Here is a 6,118-nt window from a genome sequence, read left to right on the forward strand (position 1 = left end):
CCTCCTGCCTCCTCCTGCCTCCTCCTGCCTCCTCCTGCCTCCTCCTGCCTCTTGCCGGCATTCCGCATTCGCATTCAAAGACCTCTGCATAGAGTGCCTCCCTAAAACAAGCTCTGTTCGGCATAGAGATAGGACCAGTTTCCCTCTGACCCAGGAGCAAGAGGCAGAGCTGCACCACATCCACAAGAATTAAACAGATATCATCCATTTGCACATCATGTCAGAAGCCCAAACTTTGCTGCCCAGGGGAAGCCTCTGCAAACCCAAGGGCTCTTTATGCAAGAGTGAACACACTGTACCACAGATGACACCAGCTCCAGAGACCTCTCTCCTCATTCCTTGTGGGCCTTTACTTTGCTATTAGCAGCCTTTAGTCAAAACTACAGGCACAGAGCACATGACAGCTCCAAGAAACACAACAGGAGCCCTGATCTTAAAGGTCAGAAGTGATCTAACCCATGAAGCCCAGAACATCTAAAGCCCTTGTGGGGTTGTGGACTTTATTCCCTGCATTTATTGTGCAGACCAGATGTGTCATGTTTTCTCTGATTGGTCTGTGGCAGCATCCCTAGTGTCAGATGTACAGAGGCCATGCAAGGTAGGGATGACAAAGCCTCCCAAGAACTTTTTGCTACAGGTTTATAGAAATAGCACCCTTTTGGTGAAGCAGGACTGCCCCCCAGCTCCTCTGTCACCTTGGGGGAGACTCTGATATTCTGTAGATCCTGTACTCCATCTTGTGGTTCTGTTTGACACTCAGATCTCCGCTTGGAGGCAGATGTGGCTACTGTTTGACATGGCAGGAAGCAGAATGCAAACAAGCCACTGGCTCACTTTCCCTCAGCTGGCAGGTTTCCAAACCATATCCCTGTTTAGACCTCTGTACCACACCACCTCAAGGGAAGTAGAATGTCAGAAGTTTGCAATTCTACCTCCCCTGTCTGTGCTGCTTCAGAGCCCACAGCACAGGCCATGGAGACCATCATGGAGACCACCATGGTCAGCAGTGTCGATTAGAGCTCCGCCATTCCTCATGCAACTTTCTTCCTCATGCCCTACTCTTCCCTTGCACCCAGCTTTTCACTCTTGCTTCTTTTGTGCAAGAATGGTTTGCAAGCCTGGTGGCACAGGCCTGGGATTCCAGTCACTCAGGAGGCTAAGGATGGAGGACCACAAGTCTCTTGCCTGTCTGGGCTACAGAGCAAGGTAAAGGAACACCCAGTGAAACTCTGTCTCAGAATAAAAGAAAACCAAGGGGCTAGGTTAGCTCAGTGCACAAAACTTTCCTAGGAAACATGAGACCTTAGGTTCAATCCCTTAGTGGTAGAGGTGAAGGGAAGGGAAGGGAAGGGAAGAAGAGGAAAGAAAAGGAAGAGGAGAGGAAGGGAGAAGGGAGAATAGAGGAGAGAGAGGAGGAAGGTAGGAAAGAAATAGAGAAAAGGATAACAGTTTTACACAGCACCTTTCGTGGGCCAGGCACCATGCTGGGTGTTAGGACCTAGCTGGACAAGCAAAGCCTGTCCCTGTCCCAGGGGAGTTTAGCTCTAAGAAGGCTGGTTGGTATAGGCAAGGCAGAGCTCAGCATATGCTGATATTTGTGGGAACGAAAGATGGCTAAGAGCACTGTAAGCATTGGTTCTAAGAATCTGGGGAAAAGGCTTCTCCATGAGAAAGTAGGAGAGGATTCTAGGATAACGTAGCATGACATAAACCATGCTGGGGGCAAGCATCCCCAGGCTAGGTTGTAATCCCCACTGTTCTGTTTGATAATCATCTCCGTGCTGTGATTCAAATCTATGTGTCATCTTTCTGCAAATTTATCAGTCTTTTTTCTTCCTTTCCTTTCCTCTTCCTTTCTGGGGCATTGCTAATCTGGCAGAGCCATTGCTTTTGAGGGAACTGCATCTGCTCTGCCAGGCTAGCCACGGACTCCTGAAGGATAGTGGACCCCAAAGGATGACTGGCTCCATTTGGATGAGAGGCACTGTGTGCAGGTCTAGGTGGCCTGTTGCCTCTTTCTCCACCTCCTGCCTCCTTTTTGAGGCTGAGTCCATGCTGGACTGTGAGTACTGCAGAGCAGGTCAGGCTGTGCCCAGCCCCACAGCTCATGCATGCGAGTGGACTCAAAAAATGTACATCCAACAAAAAATAAAACAAACAAGACAGAAGAAAACTACAGTAAGGAGCCAGAAACACAGTGTGATCCTAGAATAGACAGATAGCTGAAGAGAAAGGGTGGCAAAGAGAAGTTTCCCCACTCCTGCTCTGAGGCAAGATGAGGACAACTTTTTTTTTTTGAACTTTTTATTTTGAGGTAATTCTAGAATTGTAGAAAAGAGGCAGTTACCAGAATTAATATCCTAATCACAGTGGCACCAGGGACACTGATCTGTAATTTGACCACCTGTGTTTATTTTCTGTGACCCTGACAGTCTTAAGGGTTTCTACACTGTAGAGTGCCCCTTGGTTTGGATCTGGGTGGTCTTTCCTCTAGTTGGGCTGTGTTTGGGTTTGAGGAATGAGGTGCATGGTGGCAGCAACAACATGTCCTGTCCCCGGTGAAGCTGCTCTTGGTAACTTGGCTAACCTTGGGTCTGGCTTGTTATCTCCTATACAACTATTGTCTCTGCCCCTCATACTGGAGGCTCAGGTCCCTGTCAGGGTCAGGGGAATTAGTCCTCCCTCCTGCAGACATGGCAAGAGAATTCCCCACAGTTCCAGAACATTAGCAACACTGGTTTTTGTTTTGTTTTTTGTTTAGTGTTAGTTTGTTTTGTCAGTGAGGATGAAATCAACGACCGATTACAAAGTGAACGGAGAAGCTGACAAAGTTGTAAAACATTGCCTGCATGTATGTGTTCATGTGTTCATGTGTGTGCATATGTGTAGGTGTTTTGTTTGTTTTAGATCTATCACTGAAGTAGAGATCATGGAGTAGGTAAGACCAGCTGGCCAATCAGCCCAAGGATCCTCCTTCTCCACTTCCCCAGGACTGAGGTTTTTCGCCTGTGTGCTAGAGGGTCAAACTCATGTCTCTATGCTTTCAAGCCAAGCACTTCACTGACTGAACTATCTCCCTAGCCCAAGTCTAAGATACTTTTAAACATCCCTTCAAATGTGTTATCAACTATTCTTTCCTTGAGTTACCTTTACTGACAGAACCTATCTTGGCCAAAAAGGTTGTTATGAAATTAGTTCCATCACCCCACCCTCTGAATACCAGAAAAGCCAGACAATTTCATTTAAAAATAAAGTAGAGAAACCACCAGACACACTGACCTTGAGTCAGACTGTGCGTACATTAATGTCGGCCTCACTGGGCTCTGCACAGTGGCTCCAGCTACCTTCCTCTTTCTAGCAGGCTGGGGAACTTGCCTCTAGCCCTGTAGCTGCTCTGTATGTCCCCAGCCATCTTCTCCCACATCCCATGTTCTCTGGGGACCTTCACTGCCCTTCCCATCCTGGAGCCACAGATACATCATTGACCTTGGATGGGTGAGTTTTTATAAATCCAAGACCTCTCAGGAACAAACAGTGGTGTGCCTATTCATAGCGATAGCACAGAGCACACGAATTCTATGTCTAACAGCCAAAGCAATGTTCCTGCCCACTCACCCATCCCACAGGCCTCTGAGCACTGTTCACACTGTGTAGAGAAATGAGCTGCCCTGAGCCAGCTGAAAGACCTACCTTGCAGGGCTTCAGTAGCTTCTCAACATAGCTGTTCAGATCCCAGGGTGCATGTGGTCGAAGAACCTTCTAGTGGCAACCAGAAGCTCTGGACCCAGTTAAGAAAAACCAATCCCATACCCAGATGGATTTTTTCTCATCTCAGTTAGCTTCAGTGGCTTGTGGCTTCCTGCTAACAGCACACAGAGGTGTGTGTCCCCCTCGTTGTGATCAGACCTCCATCAACAGCCCCAAGAAGCAGCTCAATGTGAGCTCCACCCTCCAGTCAAGTCTTCTGGAGACTTCTGGCTCCTCAGCCCCAGAGGTGTTTCTGAGGAAATTCCGTGGGCACCTGACCTTCCACCATGCTGGTCACGATGATTGCCACCCCAAAGACTTCTTGTGGGTTTTAGTTCACCACATGGCTGGTGTTTTCCCTCAGTTGGTTTGTTAGGGTCAACACACCTCCAACTATCTCCAGGAAGTATTTTTTCAGAGGGTTCTGGTCTGGGCCACCTGTGGGAACTAGGGCGGGGTCCTCTCAGTCCGTTGGTTTTGCTTTGCTTTTAAATAATGCTAATATTACTGAGGTCACATGATGGTGTGAGCATTCAGTGGCAGAACAGATGTGACTGGAATGTACAAAATCGATGCTCAGTACGTTCAAATCCCTCCATGTTTGACAGTTTTGTAGCCAGCGTGTGACTCTGATCTCAGAGGTTCTTGAACCGATCACTTTGCCTGTCAGTAAAAACTCAGAGAAAAGACAGTGAGGTGACAGGGAAGGACTGTGGCACCATGGTTGGGTATCTCCTTTCCTGCATCAGTCAAGAGGCAAATGGTACCAGGAGGGTTGTTGAGAGGACCTGCTGGCCCAGAAGACATCACAGACCCCTGACCACCTCACCATCCAGGCACCTTAAGGGGCCGATGGGTTGACCCTTCCTTTTCTTTAATGTCTGGGAGCCTTGATAGAGTGCATCATCAGTTGGCCAGTTTCTACACCACGGCCCATGATCTACATCCATACGGAGCAGCCTTTCTGGGAGTTTAGAGCTAAGAGAGACTTCACCGCAAGTCCTTGTAGGAAAGAGCTACCAGAAGCTCTATGCAGTGGGGCATGGAGCTCTTGGTTCTATGAGCTGTTGCTTGGCCCCTAAGGTTTGATATGAACTTGTGAATGTTCCTATCATGGTATTTAGGATAGTGTAAACAGCTAACAACAAATAGGCACACATGTGTGGAAAACAAAGGACTGTCTGTCTCAGAAATTATTCCCCGGGTATCAGGTTTTTGCTGTTGTTGTTTCTGTTGTTGTTGATTTGTTTTGTTTTTGGCAAGGTTTCTCATTGGCTTTAAATTTGTTAAGCAGGATAAGATGGCCGGCTAGTCAGTCCCAGGAGTCCTCCTGTCTCTACCTTCTATAGGCTGGAATCATCCCATACCAGCGTTATTTTATTTTAATTATTTTATTTTATTTTATTTTATTTTATTTTATTTTATTTTATTTTATTTTATTTTATTTTATAGCAGGTTCTGAGGATCAGACTGTGGCACCATGGTTGGGTATATCCTTTCCTATATCAGGTTCCTTCTGCTTTCAATGAAAGCACTTTGCCAACTGGACTATCTTCCCAAACCTTGAACAGAGAATGTTTGGACTTGAACCTGTGCACTTGAACCTGAGGCTGGGAGAATACGAAGGGAACCAACTTCCTCCAACACTGTCAGAGTAGGGGGGATGAGAGAGTTTGCTGAGAGGGGAGAGATTCCAATTTGCTTATGGAAACTCACGCTTCTGTTTACCACAGATGTTGGAAACACACACGCACACGCACACGCACACGCACACGCACATGAGTGCGCACGCACGTGCACAGATGGATTCCAGCAACCACTCAGAAAAGAACAGAAATGATGTTGCTGTTGGCTTCAGATGTTTGAGCAGAAGTGAAAAATAATTTCAGCCATTTTCACCGTCACAAAGTCACAGGGCCCCTGAGGACAAGACCCAGGGGAGACATGCTGAGGGATGAATATCAGGTTAGACAGTACCCTTTATCAGACAGTTTATAAATTTGGGGAACCTCAACAGGTCTTGTTGGGACAGGACTAAGACCAGACCCTCGCTCTGACTCTCTGAGTTCTGTGCTCAGCCTGACTGCCTCCCTCAGTCATTTTCCCCCATTTATTTTTGTGCATCTGAGGTAACTTATGCAAATCTCAGGGCTCTCTTTCCATGACTCTACACCGACCTCCTGATAACAACTCATCTATAATTAAAATCAAGAGAAGTGAGCAATAGGATAGTCAAGTTGAAAAACATTCTGATAATCCAAGCCAAGATTCACCTCAAAGGTGGTGGCATGAGACATTAGCTAGTCACCTTTAACGGCAACAAGTATCATATCAGACAAAATTGTCCACAAAGCAAACACAAAGAACAACT

General features: G+C 46.9%; 1 protein-coding gene across 2 annotated transcripts in view; it reads right to left on the minus strand.

Annotated features, from left to right (window-relative positions):
- Blk (BLK proto-oncogene, Src family tyrosine kinase) overlaps positions 1 to 4,172 on the minus strand; it is a 43,192-nt gene extending 39,020 nt beyond the window's left edge. For both annotated transcript variants that reach the window (XM_028758712.1, XM_028758710.1), the window contains exon 1: positions 3,691 to 4,172. The gene's annotated coding sequence lies outside the window, so the exon portion shown is untranslated. The remainder of the gene's footprint in view (positions 1 to 3,690) is intronic.
- Between the last annotated feature and the right edge of the window lie 1,946 nt (positions 4,173 to 6,118).

This window comes from Grammomys surdaster, unplaced genomic scaffold (assembly GCF_004785775.1).
Source record: "Grammomys surdaster isolate TR1022 unplaced genomic scaffold, NIH_TR_1.0 126219, whole genome shotgun sequence".
Taxonomy (NCBI): Eukaryota; Metazoa; Chordata; class Mammalia; order Rodentia; family Muridae; genus Grammomys; species Grammomys surdaster.